This window comes from Vicia villosa, unplaced genomic scaffold (assembly GCF_029867415.1).
Source record: "Vicia villosa cultivar HV-30 ecotype Madison, WI unplaced genomic scaffold, Vvil1.0 ctg.001111F_1_1, whole genome shotgun sequence".
NCBI lineage: Eukaryota > Viridiplantae > Streptophyta > Magnoliopsida > Fabales > Fabaceae > Vicia > Vicia villosa.
In genome coordinates this window covers 480,638-494,742 of record NW_026705482.1, presented here as the reverse complement: position 1 = coordinate 494,742, position 14,105 = coordinate 480,638, and positions in this window count along the sequence as shown.

The following is a 14,105-nucleotide window of genomic DNA, read 5'->3' as shown; positions in this document are numbered from 1 at the left end:
TGAAAGACTACGACGAGCCACTACCAGACGAAGGACCTGAGATAGGATCCCAATGGGGCTTAATTTTTGACGGAGCTGTCAATGTTTATGGACGAGGAATTGGGGCAATCATTGTTACACCTCAGGGTACCCATATTCCATTTACCGCCAGATTAACTTTCAAGTGTACAAACAATGAGGCCGAGTATGAAGCTTGCATCATGGGTCTCGAAGAAGCCATGGATCTAAGAATCAAACACTTAGATGTATATGGAGATTATGCTTTGGTCATCAATCAAATCAAAGGAGAATGGGAAACACGCCAACCAGGGCTAATCCCTTACAAAGACTACGCGAGAAGATTGTTACCATTCTTCGACAGGGTAGATTTTCATCACATTCCTCGTGAAGAAAATAACTTGGCTGATGCATTAGCCACACTCTCTTCCATGATTAGGATAAATCATTGGAATGACATTCCTCGGATCGATGTTATGCGCCTGGATAGGCCTGCTCATGTTTTCACAGTAGAAGCAATCATCGACGACAAACCGTGGTATCACGACATCAAGAACTTTCTTCAAAGACAAGAGTACCCGCTTGGGGCATCAAATAAAGATAGAAAGACTTTGAGAAGGTTAGCTTGTAGATTCTTCCTAAATGAAGATGTTCTGTACAAGAGAAATTTCGACCTGGTTCTGCTCAGATGCGTTGACAAGAAAGAAGCAGAAACACTCATGAAAGAAATACATGAAGGTTCCTTTGGTACTCACACCAATGGACATACCATGACAAGGAAAATACTGAGAGCAAGATATTATTGGCTGACGATGGAGTCAGATTGCTACCAGTATGCAAAGAAGTGTCACAAATGCCAGATCTACGCCGATAGAATTCATGTGCCACCATCTCTTCTCAACATACTCTCTTCCCCTTGGCCTTTCTCCATGTGGGGAATCGACATGATTGGAATGATCGAGCCGAAAGCGTCCAACGGACATCGCTTCATCTTGGTAGCCATAAACTATTTCACCAAGTGGGTTGAAGCAGCTTCATATGCAAACGTTACAAGACAAGTTGTCGTCAGGTTTATCAAGAATCACATCATATGTCGCTACGGCATTCCTAGCAGGATAATCACTAACAATGGGTCAAATTTGAATAATAAAATGATGAAGGAGCTTTGTGAAGAATTCAAGATTGAGCATCACAACTCATCTCCTTACAAACCAAAGATGAATGGGGCTGTAGAAGCAGCTAACAAGAATATCAAGAAAATCATTCAGAAGATGGTCATCACTTACAAAGATTGGCATGAAATGCTCCCATTTGCTCTTCATGGTTACCGTACATCTGTACGTACTTCGACTGGAGCAACTCCTTTCTCCCTTGAATAAGGCATGGAGGCAGTCCTACCTATAGAGGTTGAGATCCCATCAATGAGAGTCTTGATGGAAGCAAAATTAACAGAAGCCGAGTGGTGTCAAAGCAGATTCGATGAATTGAACTTAATCGAAGAAAAGCGCATGACAGCTTTATGCCACGGACAGCTATATCAACAAAGAATGAAGAAAGCTTTCGACAAAAAGGTTAAACCTCGCACAATCAAAGAAGGCGACCTTGTACTAAAAAAGATTCAATCTTTTCTCACAGATTCGAGAGGGAAATGGACTCCCAATTATGACGGCCCATATGTGGTCAAGAGAGCTTTCTCAGGAGGAGCCTTAATACTCACGGCTATGGATGGAGAAGAATTCACCCGTCTTGTGAACGTCGACGCAGTCAAGAAATACTTCGCCTAAATAAAAAAAAACAGCTCGCTAAGTTGAAAACTCGCAAAGAGCGGCTTAGGCAAAAAAGAGCGTCTCGGTGAATCGAAAACCCGAAAGGGCGATTCAGGCAAAAGTTAGAGACATAAAAAAAATATATAACAATCAATCCCGGTAGACTTAAAACCCGAAAGGGGTAGTTTACGCAAAAGTTAGGGATATATGGCAAGTAACTGTGTTCAGAACAAACTTGATCATTCGAAATCCATAGTGGAGTATTCATCATCAGTAGGTCATCTTCTACGAAGCACGCATGCAGCGCAATTCAGAGTGGAAGGGAAAGATAACGGTCGTCACGTTTCATCGTAGCCCTTTTTCCAAAAATTACCAATTTCCAACTTTGTAAATACTCCATGGAATCAAGCATTTGGCTGGTTACCATTCCATAAATAATAATTTGAGCCTTGTGCTTTTCTTTGCAATCGAGTCTTATTCAGTTTCTTAAAATGCATTTTAAGTTTAAAACAGTCATTTTCTTGAAACAGATGTTTTCATAAAATAAAATGAATTTACTTGCAAAAATAAAGGTGAAATTTCTTTCTAAGGTTTACAAACAATAGGAAGAATGCAAACAGTTGCTCCAAGAACGGTTGAGACTCCGGGAACCCAGATTTCCCCATGAGGTCGCTTTGCGAACATCTCCCGATGATGGATCTTCACTTTAAATCATATCACTCACTTCCAAACAGCGGGCAACTGATAACCAGATATCCCCAACGGAGTGCGTCTCTCAAGAAGAAGACATCTTCTGATCATCACAAAATTCAAGTCGCATCATAGGATTTCACATCCGCGACAATTCTATTCACATTCACTTTACATTTTATAATTATCATGATTTTCATGCATACATTATATCATAATTGCATAGTCGAGTTAGTGCCCAAGTCATTAAAGCATGTACTCGAGTTTCCCCTGCAAGTTGTGGAGGAACTTTCTTCTTCAAGACGACAGTTCGTACATAAGGATCTCCCCGAGTAGGTCAACAAATGGCAATCTCCTTTAAAGAGATAGTTTGTTCACTTTTGGAGTTCCCCAGTTGAGATTCTCCCGCAGAACGACACTCGACAAGATGAGTTTGTTTTGCATTTGCCATTCCTCACAGAGTCGTTGAATATCCCCAACAAGGTCAATGGATGACAGTTTGCATCAGGAAAATAACTCTGATTCCCCGACAAAGTTGACAAGCGACAAGTTTTCTCCCAGGAGATTGCTTCAGCAATCCCCAGCGGAGTCAGTAAATGATAATTTTCTTCAAGAAGATAGTTCAGACTCCTTAGCACGAGTCGATGAACGACAGTTTTTACCTCGAAAAAGCGATTTGTTTCCACCCCAGCGGATCGACAAATGATCCCCTGCGGAGTTAGTGAATGGCAGTCTCTTTCAGCAGAAGGCAGTTCACTCATTTTTCGGGCAAAAATAACGAATGGCAGCCTTCCTCATGAAGACAGTTCGTTTCGCTTAAAAAATCCTCAACAAAGTGCGCAAATGGCAGTCTCTTTCAGCAGAAGACAGTTTGCTCACTTTCTTTTCATGGCAAGGTCAACAAATGGTAGACTCTTTCAGTAGAAGACAGATTGATTCCCCTGGCAGTCGACAAATGGGACTTTTCCTCCTAGGAAAACATTTTGTTAATTCCCCGGCATAAGTCGACGAATGATGGTTTTCATCCCAAAAAACAGTTCGCCCGCTTTCAAGCAAAGTCATTAGCCCCTCAAAAGATCATGAGGCCGTATGACATTCTTTCAAAGACGTCAAGTCGGAAGAAAAGGTGGTGAAGTTTCTTTATTACCATCAAATGGCGTCTCATCTCCAAGTGCTGATGAGAAGTCTGATGAGGAAACAACCCTTGGAGATTTTCTCTTCATCAGAGATATCTTCCAAAAGATGATGAAGTTTCTTTATTTCCATCAAATGGCATCTCATCTCCGAGTGCTGATGAGAAGTTTGACGAGGAAACAAATCTTTGGAGAATTTCTCTTTATCTGAGATATTGTCCAAAATCACAACTTAGACCAGTTTCGAGATATGGACATCCGAAACGAGGGGAGGTTGTTTACCTTTTTCTAAGTATCAACACTCAGTTAAAGAAGATGGATTGCGCATCCTACATTGCCATCCATTCACCCGAATCCACATAACATGTTTCTACAAGAGTTTGTCTCCCTATCCCCGCCAAGTGCGACAACGGGATCAAGTCATGCAAAGATTTTATCACTATTACATCTCAGAAGCGCCCAAAATTCGGGCATTCTTTAGTATTTAAGTCTCTTTCACTCTGAAGTAATCGAGATATTAATCTCTCTCCCTCCAGATGAAAGAAACTTAAATAGGGGCATCTGTCATACCCTAATTTTTGACCCCCTGAGATGTCATACCTTTTAAACTTTTCATCAAAGACAAAATAGATACCCAGAGCAGTCACTTGTTCATCTGATACCCAGTCTAGGGTCTTGAGCCCCATTAAGGACTAAAATCAGGGATCACATTTGGGAAACCCTAGAAAACTCCAAGGGATCACTCAAAGACATTAATCATCTTCAAATAGATCATATGACAATATCCATTGGGCATTACACTCCAAGCCAAGATCCACAGTCATCAATTTCATCTGGTCGACAATTAGGGTTTTTGACCTAATTCACCAAGAAAGTTGACTTTTAATCAGGACATGGATCCAAAACTCGAGACATGGTTCAAGGACTTCTTGTAACACCCTGGATTTCCGCTTACCCCGCAGGGCTTCCGGCCTACCAAGCATGTCACCAGCTTAATCAATACTCCCCCCTAGGTCCGCTTATCGGCTGCCCAGGAAATATTGTTTTTGCCTCCCGCAGGAATCGAACCATGTACCTAGGGGTTAAGTACATATTCATAGCAATTCCTACTACCACTTGAGCTACTTGGGAATTTATGGCAAATTGATGAATCACCCAAGGAATCTTCTCACCAACCAATTAGAGCTCATTTCTGTCTCAGAATTGTCCCCTAAGATCAAGCAAAATCGAGGGCTAGGGGATTGATCAAATGGAATCAAAATTCCCATCATTGCATTTTGGATATTTTTGAATTCCTTCATAGCCAAGAAACTAAATCAACCTCACTAAGCAAGCTCTCTCCTCTGCAACTATACAGAACCATTTGCCTATAAATACAAGTGCTATCCTTCATACAATTCACACCAAAGCAACCATATTCCTTGCTTTCTCTTTCTCTTCTCATGCTTATGGTTTTTCAAAGTTCTTTGGCAAGAAGAATCGTTTTCTTCAAACCAGAGCTTCTCTTTGGAAAGTAAGCATTCTAACATCTCAAGGGGGCTCATTTGAGGTGATCCAAGCACCTGGATCACTTCTGTAGGTGGAGGAACACCATTGTTTCTCTCACTTTGGAGCTGTTGCAGTTGGAGGTCCATAGAGCAATTCAGAAGGTTTCTAACAAAGCCAAGCATCCAGACACGTTCCTTAGGGCATAGTGAAGCTGTTCAGATGGCTGCAGCTCATCTGTAACTCAAGATTCATCACCCTCCATGTCCACTTGAAGCTCAAATCGAAGGTGTCGGGTAGAGCAATTCAGAAGGATTGAAGTCACAACAAGCATTCAGTTAGCATCATTGAGTCCCAAGGAAGCTTTTAGGATCACTCACACAAGCCCAGGTGTTCCTCATCATCCTCATGACCTCCATTTTCAGAGGTATTTTTTCAAACTCCAACCCACTTATTTGAGTATTCTTTCTCATATAGCTCGACACTATCTTGTTCAACATCATCAGAGGATCGAAAACCCTCTATCATCATTCATTTATTCATCTTGTTTGTCATTTAATTTTAAATTTAGGGTTTATGTGTTCTTCGTGTTTTCTGGAAAATTAGATAGTTATAGTCAATATAAATAAATGTTAGTTACATATTTGAAATCGTGAGAGAATTTAGAGCAAGTTTGCTCTTTACATCTTTGCAAATGGTTGAGAGTTGAGAGAGTTCAGAATTTCAAAAATCCAAAAGCTAGAGGTTGAAGATGACAATGGTGGTGGCGCGCAAAATTCAAATCCATGGCTAAAGTTTATTTTATTTTGAATGGTAGTTGTTTCATAAACGACTAAATCGTTATAGCCCAGTGGTAAAGAGTGTTTGTGTGTTGCGCGTGCCCAAGGTCTGGGGTTCGAATCCCCCTCGCCCCAGACCTTTTGATTTTATTTCTTTTTTTGCTTCTATGCATTTGAGTAATATATGTATTGCAATGGAACCATTACCTTGTCACCAAGCGCACGTTGGCTCAGTGGTGTTGTTTTGGGCTGGTAACATAAAGGGCGTGGGTTCAAACCTTGGTGGGGACAAAACCTTATTTTTTATCACTTTTTCCACTTAATTTCTTCACAACTTTAACCAATTATTTAACCTATCAAATTAAATCATTTTCACTTCATTTTTCATACACTTATCATTTAATATATCTATTTTATGAATAATCAAAAAAATCATAAAAATATTATTTATTTCATGTATTTTTATTAGGTTTAAAATGATGTATTCTTTAAGAATTTCTAAAATACTTTTAATACATTTTCATTTGATTTTAAACTTAATCTTTCTTTGTGAATAATTTTATGGTAAAACACTAATCATATAGGTCTTAATTAGGTATAGATTTTATCTTTACCTTAATTAAGTTGACTTTTGTCATTTTTTTAAAAACAGTTTTCAATCTCCGATTAAATGGATGATTAAGGTTTTCAAACAACAAAACCTTATATCATTTCAATCATTTTCCAACTGTTTTCATAAACAGTAAATCATTTTCATTGGGCCTCTAATAGAGTGTAAGTCCCAGCACCTTTTTCTTTTCATAGTTTGTTTTCAAAAACTGTATTTACAAAATCTTCTTTCTGTTTTCAAAACATTCTTCTGGTATTTGAAGGGCATTATTCCCGGTGAAACTCTTCAGATACCTATGTGACCTTTGTCCATCTTCACTTCTTCTGTTTTCAAAAACCCTTAACTGTTTATCATAAATAATCAACTGTCATCAATAAAATTGCTGGTAAGGCTTTGTACATACTTCTTCAAAGGCCTCCACTCCATCCAGGTTAGGCTTTACAAGCTTTCAATTTACAGTCTTTATTTAAATTACTGTCAAATATAGAACTGTTTATATATTGTTTAGAACTACGTTTGAGTGTAAACCCTAGGACAGTTAAACTATATATATATATTATAGGAATATGGCCTAGGATTGAGAATGTCTTCCCGGTGAAGGCTCTTTCCTAATTAGAGATCTGTAGTTCAAACCCCCAAGATGAATTATTCCCGGTGAAACATCTTGGCAAAAGCCTTAGAAAAAAAATATGACACATCCACCCAAAGAGGAATTATTCCCGGTGAAACCTCTTACCCATTAGCTTAGAGCCAAAATAAGTTCAAAACCACATAGCTTTCTCTTGTGCTATAACAAGGACCCTCGATGACCCTCGATTAGCCTCCTCTTGGGCTTTGTACAAGGACCCACAGGCTTCTTAAAAGCATTTCCAGCTTCCTCTTGAGCTTGTATACAAGGACCCATCAGGTTTCTTATAAACATAGGAACAGGTCTTTAGTTACCTTTTAGCCTATCCTGGTGAGTTTCTTCCATTCTTTAAACCAGACTTTAAACAAGCTAATATTGTCTCAATCTCATATTGAGTACACTTTTGGAATGAGAGACATGGACAGTCTCTGTCACCCTTATCTTCATCAATCTTCCTTAGCAGAGTCTAGGATCTATGTTTTCTTATTCTCAGTCAGAGTCAGCCTTAATCTTGGGCTTTAAAACAAGAAGTCTCCAATAGATAATCTTTCTGCCTTTCATTTTAACAAAAACCCCTGGAAAGGGTAAGCCTCCACACATTCCTTCATTTTAACAAAAACCCCTGGAAAGGGTCAGCCTCCAAAAATCACTCCTTCAAATCCAAAGATTCACTCTTTTAAAAGATAAATTCCCTAAAAGAGTCAAAACCCCTGGAAAGGGTCAGCCTCCAAAAAACATGATAAAAATCCAGTCTTTTAATAGTTTATTTCTCCAGCTGAGTCAAAACCCCTGGAAAGGGTTAGCCTCCACACATTCCTTCATTTTAATAAAAACCCCTGGAAAGGGTTAGCCTCCACACATTCCTTCATTTTAATAAAAACCCCTGGAAAGGGTCAGCCTCCAAAATCACTCCTTCAAATCCAAAGATTTATTCCTTTAAGAGATAAATTCCCCAAAAGAGTCAAAACCCCTGGAAAGGGTCAGCCTCCAAAAAACATGATAAAAATCCAGTCTTTTAATAGTTTATTTCTCCAGCTGAGTCAAAATCCCTGGAAAGGGTTTGCTTCCAAAAACATTAAGAAAAAATAAATTAGTTTGTTAGAACCTCTAGCAGAATAAAACTCCCTCAGTGAATCTTTCATTTTTAGTAGCCACAACCTTGGGCTTTGTACAAGGCAGATAAACCATATTGTCTTGTGTCAAAGATTCCTAATCTTTAGGATCTTTTCCCCATAGAGTCTTCCATACTCAGTTAATTTAAGAGTCTGCCACAACCTTGGGCTTTGTACAAGGCAGAAAATAATTTTTCCTAGCTAGAGTAGCCACAACCTTGGGCTTCATACAAGGCACAAATTAATAATTTCCTCAGCTAAGAGTCAGCCACAACCTTGGGCTTCATACAAGGCACACAAAATAGAGTCATTCATAGTCTTAAAAGCTCAGTTTCCTCAGCAGTCAGCCACAACCTTGGGCTTCATACAAGGCACACAAAAATAGAGTCTCCCTAAATAGAGTCAGCCACAATTCTGGGCTTTGTATAGAACACCAAATAAAATCCATCAAATAAACGCTCTCCAACTAGAGTCAGCCTCAATTCTGGGCTTTGTACAGAACACAAAAACTCCTTAATTAAAATTCTCCCCAGTAGAGTTATCTTTCAATAAGTCAATAAATCAATCAAAAGCCTCAAGCTTGGGCCTCATTCAAGCCAGCTAAAACCAAATCTTTTATACAGTAGATAGACATAGCCTATCTCTATAGAGAGATATTTTTACTACTCTACCACATTCAAACAAACAAACATCACATTTCATTTTAATTTTAATTAAGTCTCCCATTTAGGATTTTGAAAGGCATGAGCTGGCAGTGAAACCAGACATGTGATTAACTTTCCCTAATTTTGGATGAGCATCCTTCTTTCATTCAAGAGGCATGTTGGCTGTCATACTTGATCAACCAAGTAGGCTCCCTCTCTTGAATGAAATGAATTCAGTTATTCTGTCACTCTTTCAATGTTTGTGGTAGAATAGTAGAAATACTTCTCTATAAAGATGACTTCATGTCTCTTTACTGTAAATAGAGATTTATTTCAAAGCTTCAACCTTGAGCTTCAAGCAAGGCACCAAAAATAATTCATTTCCCTAGTTAGTTCCCCGAACTACATTAAGCTCTGACTTCCACTAGGGATATGTAGGCATGAGGTTCACAAGGAATCTCAGCGAGCTAATAAAATACCAAAAATAGTCAGTTTGTCTGTCTGTCTGTCTGTCTGTCTTTTTAAATCAATTCAATTCTCTCTCCTAACACAAAGGAGAAACTTTCCCAATCATTAGCAATAAACACAATCACAATGACACAGAGAAGGTTCACGTAGAGTACTACGGATATGTAGGGTGCTTAAACTCTTCCCTATGTATAACCGACCCCCCGAACTCCAGAATTTCTAGTCTAGGTGAATCCCCACACTTAGCAAACTCCTAGGGTTTAGTTGAGATCTTTTTTCCCCTTTCCTACTCGTAGGACAATAAGAAAGTTCATGTGATATCGTAGGAAGAACTGAAACAAAATTCATCCCACCACGGGCGCATTCTCCTTCCAAATTTCGCGTGAAGGGTCTAGCGTGCCGTCCTCCCAAGTGAAACGGGGAGGTAAAAAAAACGACACCACATATATATTTATATATATATATATATATATATATATATATATATATATATATTCAAAATAAAAATATGAAGATATCGTAAGTGTATCTTCAAGGTTTGAGATCCCAAGCAATAAATTTGGTCCTAAACTTGATAAACTTCCTAATGAAGATTATATTATACAACTATTTAATGTATGGAAGAAAGAACATGGACGAGTCTACCGTGACCTAGAAGAGATGGCGATGAAATTTGATACTTTTGTTACAAATTTGAAGTATATCGTAGGGACCAAAGCAAAGAGAGACTCACCTCATAGCTCTCTTCTTGGTCTCACTAACTTTATTTATTTGAGCTTCATTAAGTTCAAAGAAACATATATGACCATGAACAGTGATAACATGGATATTGTGATTGATGATGTTGATGAATTAACATATAGTAAACCACCTCCAAAATTGGACTAGAGACTGAAAGCAGCTGTCACTCCTGTTAAGGATCAAGGCCTTGATTAGTCCCATGCATGTGATGATCATCATAAATTCTCATTGCCTTAATTTGATTGTCTGAATGAAAAAGGAGGAAAATCGAAAAAAGACTTAAGAACAAGGCATAGTTATAAAGGTGTCCGAAAGGGGAGCTCAGGTTTAAAATGTTCTCACGGAAACTCTTCGCGTCATGTGAATGCCAGGCGAATTGTTTCTTGATCAATGTGAACAGAAATCTCGCGTATGAGTATTGTGATACTTTGCTTTTCAAGAGCTTTTGTATTGATTGCTTGAGGTCATGCAGTGGTTTAAGTTTGGGGAAGTTGAATAGTGGTTTTTACTCATTTATTTGTCGTTGATTTTAGTTGTCTTTGTCTTGCTTTGTTAAGAATTTTATTGCATTCTTCTTCATTTATGTTCTAATGTTTTTAGGCTCAGATGAATAAATCAGGACAAATTAGTGCAAAACTCGGAGTTTTAGAGGAGGTACAAAAAGAATGCTTTAGGAGGCCTGACACGGATGATCGTGTCACCTGACACGGGCTGTGTCATGAGGAAGGCTGGGACGAAGTTTCAAAAAAGTGGAAGTCAGTCGTTTCACACGGGTGGCCGTGTCATGAGTTTTGAAGAAGAATTAGGGGACTTTTTGGAAGGAAGAATACACGATTGAAGATTGGAGAAAACAAGAGTTTGGGAGAGAAGAATGTTTTCATTAACGGAAGCGATTGAAGATCAACTTTCATCTCAATTCTAGTATTGTTCCTATTTTATATTTTGTTTTTTTTACAGTATAGGCAGAGACACCCTAGCAGTAGCTAAGCCCCCCCCCCCCCCCAATGCAAAGGGGTGTCCCTAATTTTAACCTGTAATGACTAAGTTAGTATTTGCAATGATAATTGGTTTTTCCGTATTAAGTTATTCTCTTGATGTTCTTAATGCTTTTTCTCTCTGACAAATTGAAATTATTGTATGATTATCAATTACGTTGGGCCACCATTGATAATGCTTTCATGAGAATATGCTATAGTTAATATCACCTAGGACTAGGGATACCCTATAGTCACCGGACTATTCTTGATAGTATAATGCTTAATTTCATCCCTAATTTCTATGGACATAGGGGCTTGGATTGAATGTTTAAAAGTTTGCTCACTAAGAACTTAGGAGTGAATACCCTTAAGAACCGGTAATTGATTCTTTAAAATATGTTGTTGAAGTAATAAGTCAGAGTTGTTACATGAGTGAGTCATACACCTTCCCTAGCAAGTTACTTTTATGTGCCAAAACCAAAACGTCATCCTTTACCTTATTCGCATTTATTTTCATAATTTTACAAATCAAAACCAACATTTATTTTTTGTTTAATCAAACGAGAATTTGAACTATATACCGGTACACAGTCCTTGAGATCGACATTCGGGGAATTTCCCCTTTATTACTACATAGGCAAAATAATACACTTACTATTTTACCGATCAAGTATCGTAACAATTTAGCAGGAGGACGCTTCTTATCATCATTGTCATTGTCATCACCATTATTGTTCTTCAACTTGTAGCACGACTCACCATATTCTGGATATTTATCCAAATTTTCATACTCTTTCCTGTATAATATGCAATCATTAGGACATGGATGTATTTTTACATACTCCAAATCCATTGGACACAATATCTTCTTGGCCTCATAACAATGATCCGACAAATTGTTATCTTCTGGTAGCATTTGTTTCAACAAATCAAGTAATTATATAAAAATTTTATCCGATCACCCACTTTTTACCTTTAGATTGAATAATTTTAACAACGCAGACAATCATGTAAAACTGATACACCCTTTATATAAAGGCGCATCTTTGGCACTGCATAAATGATCATAGATATGGGCTTTCATATAAGACGATTCTCCCATATCACAGATCGTATCTTCTAGTCGATCTTCCATATCTTTATGATCTTCACCCATTAGGGACATATCATTTCGTTTATTATCCACTTCTCCATGCCACGCCTATATTGTATAATTTTTACTTATTCCATTCTTTTTTTCGACGGTTTGTTGATATTCCCGCAAACAACACAAGGACAATAAAAAGATACCATTATTGTCGGGAACATTTTTTTTGGCAAATTCAAGGAATTCAAGAACTCTTTTCTCATATATCGGACCTAATTTATCAGCTTTCATCTAACTATGATACATGACGAATTCTAAAATTTATATCAAAAGACTAATGTGAATGACACACTAATGCTACACACACAACATCCTAATATGATTATATGCATATGCATATCCAACACCAAAAACTAAAGCATATTCACAAAATTTGTATAAAACATGAACAATAAACAAGACAATTTCGAAGACCATAAACAGGAGTCATTGACTCATGAAATATCACATAAATAAAAGCATCATTTACACGTTTAGAAAAATAAACAAGTAACCCTGACGGAGAATAAACATTCAGAAGAGTATGGTAACGTACCATAAATAATATTCGAAGATGATGGTGAAGATTTCGCTTCCAAAAATGAATGAAGATGGTGAATATTTTGCTATCGTGCGCTCTTGTCTTGTTCTCTAACGTACAAGAAATGATATTCGAAGAGGATGGTGAAGATTTCACTTCTGAAGATGTCGTCTCGTTCGCTAGGGCACCCATTGGTGTTATGAGAGGAATAAAGTACTTGTTATGTTTTAATTTTATGGGAAACAATTTCACAAAGATTGCATGATTCAACCATAGTGAAATATGAAACATATAACCAAGATTTTTTGAAACAACCGTAGTTGTTATACTTTAAATTTTTAAATCAAAATAAATGTTAAAGGACACACGCTTATTTTTACTAAAAAATGGAAAAATGTTGATGTTAACATTCGAAACTTGTCACCTAAGTTATATGACAACGATTATTTAAAGGAACCTTGATGTAAATTTTCTTAATAAAATAAAAATATATATTAGCGCGTAAAAAATGAGATATGACTACAGTGGATAAATTTTCGTGGTAATATTGTGTTACCGAAGGTGTTTTTCTTAATAGTGGGTTTAGAAATCAAAGGGGCCTTTTAGAGTTACTATAAGGGTCAGACAAAACTTCTTGATACTTGGGTTTGAGTGATTCATATATTGAGAGTTTGGGAGGTTGAGAAACACTTGGATAGAAAATAGAGGTTTGTTCTTGGGAGACTTAAGGGTTTGTTTTTTGGAACTCTGAAGGCGAAGACTATTTTATTGAAACTCAATTGCAATCCTTTTGTAACAAATTTTTGAGTATAGTGATGAATTGGAAAACTGTTCTCCCCCTCAGACGTAGATCTTTTGATCAAACTGAGTACAGAAACTTTTCACCTTTTCTCGCCTGATTATGTTATATCTTCTACTTATTGATTATAATTGTTGAAAGTCATTTATTTTTGTTGATATTGTTTCTTTGTCCTTACATATCAAAATACTTTATTTGAATTGAACATTGTCATTATCACAACACAAGGCACTATGAGTATCAGTTAAGAAAAAATCACACAAGCCATACCTAGTATCGGTTAAGGAAGAGTCACTCAAGCCATCAAGTATTTGTTGTTGGTCTCTTAACCTTCAGGATTATTGCCGATAGAAACTTTTTAAATGGATTCAGGTATTCTTAAAATCAACTTATATATTCTTTAATTATTTACATGTTTGTATGACTATCTAATTTCCACATTAAATGATATGTTATACTTTGTTAAACATGTATATTTAATAGAGGGGACAACTTCTCTACCCATTACAAAAAATTGGGTAGTGTACCTTCAACCAATCACAAAACACCATTTAATTTGGTTGGGTAATTTTCTTTGTCTTTGAGCTTGTCTTGCTCTTTTGTAATCTT